Raw genomic sequence first — 12,020 nt, 5'->3', positions numbered from 1 at the left:
CCTTCAAATTGGATGCTCGTTTCGATCCGTTGTTTCCTTCTTGCGAGAATCCACCTTCACCTGATAGTTAAGACGGATATTAAAAAAAGCCAAACAAAACAAGTTATTTTCCTTTTGCATTGATCACGGTGTGTGATGGTAATGATAGATTTAGGTGTACTTACAGAAACTTTGACATCTATCGAGACTAGTCACGTCATCTAGGACACAACGGGATGGTAATCTGTGCAATCTTATCTTTAAGACTAGGCCTACTTTACAGAGAGATGCACAAAAATATATATATATTTAGGTCTCTGTTCTGACGTCTGAGAAGCTAACAAGGTATTTTTTTTCCTTCTTTGAATGGCTGGTATATTTTAGAATATGCTGATTAATCATATTGTTACCATTATCGTTAGGGATATTTCTTTCAAAAGGATCAATATGATATATACGTCATATGATATACGGAAAAAGATATCGGACATTTCCAGAAAAAAAAACACACTTTTTTTTTTCTTGTGGACGTATACCTTCTATAGTCTGTGGACCTTATGTATCACTCGTTTTGTTTTGAGTTAGCTAACCATAGTTGTGCTCGTGTTTTGTACAGTTCACGGGTGTAGGCCTATATGCTTTATTTCGTCATGAATTGTTTATGTCAACTTTTGAAAGCTGTTTCTCGTTATCATTTTGTTTATGTCGACATTTGAAACCTATTTCTGGCCTAAATATGTTTTTTGCCAGTTTTTGACTGCAAACGCTGGATGTTGGTTTTCTTATATTTGTCATGTGCTGTGTTGCACTGTGGAATTATTTCTTTTGCAACATTTTTTAGTACACATTGCACAAAGATATGAAGAGACAAAATATACACTGAAAATGTGTTATTATGGTTATGTTTTGTAATAACTTCAACATCTGCATTTGAGATGATTATATCACATTAGCATGAAGACAATCACTGATGCAATACCGAAGACCGGCAGGTGGTCCTTGTAGTAATGGCGGTTGTCTCCATCCGCGGTGCAAATCAACTCTGGGATGCTTTTCCCGCCAATTTGGCACTTGAACATCCCCTTGTTTTGCCTCCATCTAACCTCAGCCATCCTTTCGTCGCCAGAACCATGGACACAGACGATATCTCCTAGACCTATAATACCCAACATCGTAGAATCAGACGAAAGGGCAGAATATCAATAAATAGAAACCAGCTGTTGATATACATGACGTTATGCGGTCTGAAATTGCCTCGTTCCCGAAAAAAATAACGACACAAGCAAACTAAAAAACTAACTGATACCTAAAGCATCAGAACAGAATCCAACGCCATAATATAGTCATAATCGGTGATATGTTCAGTCTAACGATAACGGAGGTGTTTTCGTATCCGCTACTGTGGTTTTTCAAAGACCAAACAAACAACTATATAGGATTGTAGGAATACATGTTTTTATATATTTACATTATTTATTTTTATCGCAAGAAACCATGACATTATGATTACATAAGTCTTCGTAGATCACCCACCAAAGGAAATGATATATCGCAATCAAAATTAATCAAAACTCAAATTGAGTTGAAGAGAGAAAGAAAGGGCGGGGGGGGGTCGTATCGGAAATCACACCATTTTTTGTGGTATTTTGTTATGATATTATACAATGTTTCTTCGCAGGTCTTTCTCTTGCAGTCATCTTAATCGTATACGAAGTATTCTTCAGTGCCCCATTATGTAGCAATTTTGGGTTTTTTTTTTCTCTCTGTTTCTTTCTGATATGAGACTGTTGGTATCCTCTTTCACCCTTGATGTACTTAGCTATAGCATCAACGTTGCAAAACAAGCGAGTACATCCCCGTCACAAAAAAAAAAAACACATACAGAACATTGTTGGAAAATATTCAACAGAATATGCAATTTATAAATGCATCTGACAAAATTTCTTAATCGTCAGCCAATGAGTTGATGTTATTGCAAATTCAATTCATGGATTGAAGTCCCTCGGATAGGACATAAAGTGGAGGTCCCGTGAATGAGAGAGTCACAGCTCATGCACGTAAAAGATCCCGCTTCATTCATTCATCGCAAAGAGCAGGGTGTCTAACCCGGTGAAGTGGTCCCACCCCACATCCAACTGGACCCCATGCATGGAAGACCAGCTTAGTGTAGCTGAATATGGGCTATCCAGCCATCTTCACAGATAGAAAATGAATAACAACAACAACAACAACAACAAGTTAAGCTGTTGATATGTGTATTATGTGTAATAAATTTTGCAGTTGTGAAAATGAATATATTGTTGAGGGATATATATATATATATATATATATATATATATATATATAATAAATGGCAACAGTTTGCCTTCGTATGTGATGCTCAATGATGAAGTTATGATAAATGTGAAGTTCAATGATGTAACACATTCTCCAAGCATCCATATGCAAATCATTATCATTGTACACTATATGTCAATAACATTATAAAGCTAAACCAGCTTTAGTTTCTTTTGTAACATTATGATAAAAAATGACACTGTTCTTGTCATTATAGGAGAATATATATATATATATATATATATATATATACATATATATATATATACATATATATAACAACAATGATTCAGATGTATCACGTTGTCCTTGGGATTATACAAGTAAAAATGAATCAGTTCATGCATATTCAAATATTGACATGATAGAGAACCCAAATGTTAAATCTGGTTTGAAAAAGTCATTAGAGATTAAAGCATCAATATTACTAAATTCCTTGGTGTTATTTATCAATGAAAGGAATAACAGTGAACCCACACATTTTTAACGTATTAGCCAATAAGAGCGATGTAAATCTTGTTTTTACAGCCAGAATTTTATCCTTACACAATTCTCCCCAAATCAATCTTGCAATCAATATTCTGATAATTTCTGATGCAGAATAACGACAGTTATACACAATACACAATACACCCCAACGTTAAGGTTCTTAAAGCTTTTGATATTAATACTATACTCTTTAAACAGTTACAAAATTCATGGTTACTTCTTCTGAGAATGGACTTCCTCGTTTTTCTCTAATGATTTGTTTTCAAAGGAGCACGTAAATACCAACATTCTTATCCAACCTGTTCTTACCACAGTTGGTATACACCTGAATAACCTTTAATTGGTTTTTTTAAAACTTGTAAGATATTACACAATTATGGTCCAGATATAATGAGTAAGTTACTCAGTAAAACTCGCAGCACTTTGGAATTCAATCAAAAAGAGTAATCATACATATTATACTATGCCTTTGAATCAATACATGTACGTTTAATTATATAGGTTTGAAGAGCTTAGGTTTAATTTGTCAATTCTTCAGCATTAAAGTCGAATGTTTTCCTTTATCATTGCTATCATTGTTATATTGTTTTGTTACTTTTGAAATTCTCGACAACCCAACTCTGCAGAGTACAATATTCTTTATAAGGGCCAGGGTATCACAGTCCTTCACACTTTCTTTCAACGGCATCCTTTGTCTACCTCATACAACTCCTCCTTACCAGTGATAGCTTATGTGACCGTGCATCACAAAACGAACAAAAAGTCGCACGCAATGATTTTGTAGATGTAGGTAAAATAGGTCAACCTTGCCAATCTTGACTTTTTCATATTTTTTGGAAAGAGCAAGTCTTCTTCTACATCATACTAAAGTTTGGGATCATAAAACGAAAAGAAAATTGGGTTATTAGCAGTTATTCTGGAACACTTTTTAGTGAAATAGTGTGATTAGGTGTTTCTCAGAGAGTCCTCTTTTCATTTCTTAAAAACCCAGTCCATGCTAATCACTTTCAACTCCAATATCTTTAGAAGGGATAACCCTACTGCTTTGAAAGTTGGCATTTATCATCAACAGAATGTGTTAATAAGGCATGCACAATTTCAGCTTAATTTGTTAATCCCTTCATTGTTGTTACTCTGGTGGTTATCATCCTGTTATTTGTTCCATTCATCACATCGCACAGCTAGCGCGTCTACGTAAAGATTAAACGCTTGAATAAACCTTGTTCTTCAGAGCCTCTTTTCTCAGTTGACACTTATCCAGGGTGTGTATTTTCTTTCCAATATTTAGATAGGTAAGGAGAGTCCATTTGGATTGAGTCATACATCATTTTAAAGCTTAGAGTCTGTTCTTTCAGAATCTGACCTTAACTAAAAATCCATGTCTGGCGACTTTTTGTTCGTTTTGTGGTGCAGGCTCACTTATGTTCTTAATACTGCTTTCTCGTGTCGTGGGTAGTAACCTGCTTGATAACCTCATAATATTATGCAACATGCCATGTTAGGTTACTGAACCATGGATTGACATTTGCCATTTTTTATCATACATTTTTTTCTACGGACTTTATTTTTACGCTCTGCCATTTGATCTATAGAATATAATTATCATTATGTCAATTTGTTACATAAATAATGTAATTATTCCATAATCACAATGCCATGTTTTTCTGAAATTAATATTGCTGCATTACAAATAGAAATGCTGATGTTATTTTGTTCCAGTGTTCCACGTCTTACAACCTTGGGCTTCTCAGTGGAACACTGTTTTCCATCATTGTGATTATTTACTATTTTTGTTGCCATGGCAAAGTGCATTGTTTCTTTTTGATGACATCATTCGTGCATATACTTTACATTGTATTTGAAAAAAATCCTTTATCAGACGAGTGTAAGAAAAATAAAACAATTGTATCACTTTGGATTATGTCAACTTTTTCTTTTCTTTTCTTTTTGATGATGTAAATAAATAAACTATTGAATTGAACTGAATTGAAATCGAAATCAAACGGACACACTTGAGACTGGCTTGCTCGAAAGAGAATGCTACTTTTACATACATACGTAACGTTTAGGATTCTCCTTACCATCCTCCTGCACTCCTTGCCAGAACCGACTCCTCTTGACCGTTGCACCTTGGAACAGCCCCCTCATTGGTACCTTGGTTGCATTTCTACGTGAGGGAATATGCACCCTGCGGGCAAGGCAAACAGATTGAATTGCACGACGCATAATTCCGCATCATGAGAGTCAGCTTATTTTATTATTATTTTTTTTTTTTTTTTTTTAGCAGGGGAACCTCATAAAACTGAAAATCATGATTCTTATGACATGCAGTGTTCGGAATGTCTTTCAAAATGTTTCAAGGTATTTTATGATCCCCTTGTTTTTAAATCTTAAGGAGTCTAAACCGAAATAGATGAAAACATTCCGGCCTTGTATGAGAAAGAAGCTCCTTGTCAAAATTCAAATACACCTCTTTTGTGACAGTTCTCGGGACTGACGACCACATTTTTGTCGCGTGAAAAGTATCCCTATGTACCGGAGATTTAGGGAATACGGATGTGTTAAAGCGATCCCCTCTTAAAGAAGAAATCCACCCCAGTAATGAATAAACTCTAAAAGAAGGAGAAAAATATTCCTACGGAATGATATATATAAATGACAAAAATTGGGCAGAAAATAAGGAAGATAATGACGTTTTTGAAATTTCACATTTTTCCGGAAAACATTTCTTCAGCAGTCCTTATGAATACTCAAATAAACGAGTTGATGATGTCATTCCCTCACAAGTTTACATGAGTGTGACTTAAAGGGAACATATAGTTTTGGTTGAGACCAAAAGTTTTTAACTTTTTTGTGAGATAATGAAAAACCTCTTATGAAATGAAAGAGCGTGTAATTTCAGGAGGAATTCAAAGTTTATTTGATGAAAATACTTATTGGTTTTGAAATGACTGAGATATCCAAAACAAAGCGATTCTAATAATGTGTGGTATGGCGCGCCAGAGGGGAATCAAATATTTATGTTCGACACCAACTAAAAAACCATTTCATCAAGTAAAATTTCATTCAACAAAAATATATTCGACAAAATATATATTTGATAAAAGATATATTCAATAAAATATGTATTTGACAAAAATGTATTCAAACAAAATATATATTTGACAAAAAATATATAGGTTTGACCAAAATATATATTTCACCAAAATATATTTGACCAAAATTATATTTGACCAAAAATATATTTGACCAAAATTATATTTGACCAAAAATATATTTGACCAAAAATATATTCGACAAAATATTTATTTCACCAAAAATATATTTGACACAAAATATGTTTGACCCAAAATATATTTGACCAAAAATATCTGACGAAAATATATTCGACAAAATATATTCATTTCAACAAAAATATATTAGACCCAAAATATATTTGACAAAAAGTGTTTTACATACATGGCTTTCCATACTTTCGAAAAAAAAAAAAATCATTCGATGAACGAAAAACCATTCCATGAAAATACATTTCATGAGCTGAAATACGTTTCATGACAAAATACGTTCGACAAAACGAGTACGCAATATTCGCTGTGTACCAAGCTGGCCCATGCGACTTGTCTACATGCAGCGCAACACGTACGCATGCATACACTGCACGTGTACCATGCATAGCACACTACAGCTAGCTAGCCCGTCATCGGCGCGGCGCAGCCGCTGGCCGCCGCGGTGGGATGCTCGATCGAGTGGTGGGTTTTGAGCGCGGTAGCTTTCGCGATTTCGATGTCGATCTAGCTCAAGACTTCACGCATGGGCCATGGGCTTCCACTGTTCTGAAAGTGGGAGTAGGAATTAATGATCCCGCCATGGCGTTATGCAAAAGATTCAGCACAGCTTAATCTCCGCCATTGCCAGTTGGCGAGCGCGAGATCGGGATCAGGTCGTGGTCGTGGCAGAGCAACATCAGCGGTAACCGCATGCAGCAGCGACCCCAACACGTTACTGGTTACAGCGCCCCGCGCCGGGGTTACATCATCACAATACAAATACATATAGTACTAGTATTTCATCACATCATCACTATACAACCAGCTATATACCTCATCACTATACAACCAGATACTTCATTTGATGAATCTTCAAGTCTGATTGGTTAAGAATTGGGGCATACAGTCAGCAATTACAGCAGGGGTCGCACTTAACTTTTTTTTTTTTAACTAGCCAGGCGGACTACTTAGAATCAATTTTGACACTGAAGCAATATTTTGGCTAGCCAAACGGACTAGTTACTACAGAATTTTATGATTTTTAGCTAGTCCGACGTGATTTTGGGTGGCCAAAGTGGCCAGCGGACCATCGCCAATTTCGAACCCTGAGTTCCCACAGGACCCAAACTGACCCATATTATACTAAACTGCCCTCTTGATTTGTAGCAGCACATTCATATGCACATGTAGGGTAAGCACTTGGCTTCAATAGTGAGAGAGGTGACCAATATCCAATATGATTGCAATGCACGTGAAATGGCAGCGCAGATGTGTGAATTGGCTATCCAAGAGCTATTGCCATCAACCTACTAAATTTTCATCTACAATTTTCTTCATTATATAATACATGTATGTACAGATATGAACTGCTTTTCTTCAAGGCAGTTGTTGCTATCGGTGCCCCTGTAAGGTTCCTTGGGTCATAGCAGAGAGCCGAGATCCCTCGTGGTAATGATATCAACAATTCCCCGAAGAGCAGTCCATATTTGCACTCTAGGAGATTGTCATTAAAAACTTCATGTCTGAATAGATGGGAGAAGTGTTGTGTGGTGGTTAGTAGAGGTGCCATTGAACTACGGCAAACATATTCCATATGTAGTATAAAAATGTCAATAAATGTTTGTAGAATATGTTGAAGGAATTGAACTACAGTCAACCTTGCCCATGTTGAATCTATTTGGACTGAAGAAATAGCTTCGATCAGAGAAAATTCAACTAATGAGGGATTAAAATTAATAGAATGTATAAAGAGAAGAAGACTTGAAAAGGACCTTTGACTTGGGTGATTATTTGACTTATGCGAGGCCAGCTTAAGCAAGGTTGACTGTATTTTCATTTGTGTTGGAACTTTTGCAGCAGTTATCAAAGAATGAATAAAACTGGATACAAATATAGAATCCATGTTATAAAACTTGCAAGGATGATACACTAATTTCATCACAATCATAGTCATGGATTGAAAAGGAACACATATATGCTATTATGTGCCAAGTTTTTTTTTTTTTCTTTTATGTGAGGGTGTGTGTGTGTGTGTGTTTTCATTTGATTGCTCTTATGGTTTGTTCACTTATAGGTCTCCATACTTTTCAACACTGTTATTATTCCTCGAGTACTAGTAGTATGTTGCACTGAATCTTGTATGAAAAAAACAAACAAACACCAAAACCTCTAATTTTGCAGTCATTCACCTGGAGCATATACATTTGTACTGTACTCTTCTGAGCAGCAGTAAACTAATTTGCCCATTCACAATGAACTGGTTGTTTCCAGTCGCACAACTTACAATATATATAGAAAACTTAGTTTGTGGGATGGCATCATTCAGTTGTGTACACAGCTATATGATGTACGTAGTAACTATCTCACTTTTTCAGTCATAAATTTATCTTGTGTATCATTCATCCACTCACGCATTCAATCACTCCTTTCACTTTGTATGCCAAGTTAACAAGGAAAGATATTCGTGCCATACCAATCACAAGATGGAAATTTAATTGCAGTCATTAACAATTCTGGACATAAAAGAAATACAAAGTTTATGTAAATAACACTGTATATTCAAATTGGCTTGCCATTATTCAACAAGACAGCTTGCACTGCTGTTGTATGTATTCCACACAACCTACTAAAGAGCTCTGAACCACACTGCTTTCACAGTAGTTTGGGTACAGTCCCTTTGTTATCAGTCCATATTTTCCATTCACAACAGACCCAAGAGATGTCACCTGTAGGCCACACAGTTTTGGGGGATAAATTGTTTCCTGTCATGAATCGCCCACTTATGGCCAGAAGTAACAAGATTTCAGAGGCTGAACTTATTTCACAGATGAGCCAGCAGGCAGTATTTCTAACATTATGGCATTGTTATTTCATGTTACTGAGTAAGATCTGAATATTACTGAGTACATGTATTACCAGGTAAAATTTGTATGCTTACTGTTATGTTGTAAAAGTTGCATCGCAGATTACAATTTGCACTGAAATAACCCCCATATTTCTCCTGTTGAAACATGAGAGATATTGAAACATACATTTTCTTCATCAGACACTCACAGATAAAACATAATAACATATGATAACCAATAATTACAGTATATAGTGCCTTTTCAAAAAAAGACTTGAAGCACTTCAACAATTACAACACTGATCCACTTACAATGTAACATGTAGGGGGCTCGTAGGCATGGCACATCCAGTCAATATTTGAAATATTACACTTTGAAAAGTCGCAAGTAATTAATGCAGGTTTGATTCATTTCAGAAGGGATCTTTCTTTTCTATCAAAAACAGATCCCTTAACTTCCAAGCTTCAATCATATTTCTTACATGTCATGTGGTTGAAGCTTCTCTGGCATTGCCAGATTAATGCCACAGTCAAGGTGTCACAAATTCCAATCTTTCAAATTCATGAAATCAAATTCCAATCTTCTACAATCTAAATGAGGCAATTGGCACAAATGTACATGCCTTGTCACATATCTTTTTTTTTTCTATATTTTTCGAATTCATTTCATTTCAGTCTCACAATAATTAATGAATGTTAATTTTGAAATTATGCTGTATACTGTAAACCTGTTTCAATCAGAGGGGGCAGAAATTTGCTTACGACACAAGTTAGCCTTAACCCAATGAGGACTGACTGATTTTGCGACAACAAGCATTTCCCATAGACACCTGCCCTAGTATACTCCGACTGGTTCTCAATTGGTTAAGAGGAAACTCTGTTAAGCCAGACTTGAAGCACCTCCAGACATAAAGATTCTTACTCGCAAGTGGTACATGTACACTGATCTTTGAAGGCACTGAACACATAATAAAATTCTTGCTAACATGAAAACTTGGCTTACACCAGTCTACTGTCAGCCGCCATTACAGGACAAAGATCATCAATGTAAAGTATTGTATCATCCAATGAAGTCCCATTCTCTGAGTATGACTACTGCACATCAATAGTTTATACAGGATCCTGCTGTGTACTTCACTGTGAAAACAACCTACAAACAATCAGAGTTAACATGATACAGACTACAACTGTGTCAAAGATAAGGTGGGTCTGAAAGTCAAGACTACAGACAAGGCCTTATGAACATCAATGCTGAACTGTTACCACATACTAGTATATTATTCTGTATGTACAACTTTAATAAAGATGTGGAGTGTAAAACAGATGCACCCATCGTGTCACTGACTTCATTTGTATTTCCAGTTCCAGTGTATATTGTAAGCAACTTTGTTCAACTTTGTCAATAAACAAAACTATTTCACATTGATCACTTAAGTAAACAGGATTGAAGTCAACATCCCTTTAAAATTAACTCTGAGACAAATAGAACTATGCAGATATTCATCAGTCTAGAGATACCACAAAATTACACTTGCTGTAGGAAGTCTTTAATATTAGAATCTCAGATAAGCTGCAAAACATGATCAAGAGAGGCACTCCTGTATGGATTGTACATTGCTAAGTAATTGAAAAATAAAAACTTTATAAGACCAAGGAGGTACTAGTACCTCCTTGATAAGACGATAATTTGTACATTTACGAATAATTTCTGAATCCGCAAGAAAGATTCATATACACTCAACAACACTGACAAACAGACAGACACACAATAAAAACTCACACACCTATGAAGGAACTTTGTTCACAATGTGGACTAAATCACATTTTTGAACTAAGGAAAACCCACTAGAACTTTAGAAGACTGAGAGCTAAACACTATCAATTCTGTTTATGCTCTTCCAGCATTATCACAGCCAATGTGAAAAACTGAATGTGGATTTTTCTTCCCAACACCAGGATGTAAATCCTGCCTTTCCACTGTAAATCTTACTGTTTTCAACAATCTACATATGGCAGTTTATAGTTTACAGTCAGGGGTCCTTCAGCTCATATCATGTAATCTAACAATGTAAGTACATTTCAATTGGACCACAGTGATCAAATTAATCTATCATAAAATTTCATTCAAAGTTAAATGGTGCAGTGTTTCGAGATATTTACGTACATTGTAACCTCTGGCAATTTAAAGAGTCATGAATACTGAGGAAACACCACAGACAATATTTTTGTACTGAGCAAGGTGATATCCAATATTCTTACAGAGCTAGACCTGCTCATAATAAAGAGGATAAAATGGGTTTACCCCTTGCATATAGACTATAAAATCTCTATCCCATTAAAAGTGCTATTCATTGGAGTGGGTAAAAGGAAAGCAATGGAAGGTTAATGGCAGGATGATGTCACGGTTTAGGGACAATATGAAGAATGATAGGAAAATGATGTGATGTCACATTAGTGTCATGATGATGTCACAGTGTTTGGTGATGATATCACAATAATGTGAGAATGATGCTATGATGTTATAAAGGTATAAGAATTATGTCTTGATGACAATGACGATGATGATGATGATTTAGTCTTATTCATAGAGGGTAGCCACTTTAGTGATCTTTGCACTGTTCTCCGTGTGGTTCCTGTTCACATTCATGAATGTAATTCAGCTATCAGGATTCTGTCATGATAATCTAATGATGATGATGATGTGAGGATGTCATGTTGATAATGAGCTGGCGATGTGATAGGGATGTAATATTGTCATAAAAATAATACAAACATTATTATGATGTCATGATGACTGAGGATGTGACATAAACACATTGAGTGGATTAGACATTGGAATGATTGGCAATGAGCCATATAATCAATCTTTCGCCTTCCCCTAACATCATCAGCTATCAACCAAAAAAAAAAAAAAAAAAAAAAAAAAAATGGCTTGACTGGGAGTGATGGGTTGACATTGGTATTGGTATTCCTCTGAGTAACCAGTGCCATAAAACTTGCAAATATATCAAAGACGATTCTGACAGAGAATGTCATCACAACTATGAAATCTGTATGTTTACTTGGGAAAGGGGAGGGAGAGAACTAACCTGAATTCAATTTCA

This window comes from Diadema setosum, chromosome 15, assembly GCF_964275005.1.
Source record: "Diadema setosum chromosome 15, eeDiaSeto1, whole genome shotgun sequence".
Lineage (NCBI taxonomy): Eukaryota > Metazoa > Echinodermata > Echinoidea > Diadematoida > Diadematidae > Diadema > Diadema setosum.
This window is presented reverse-complemented; position numbering follows the sequence as displayed.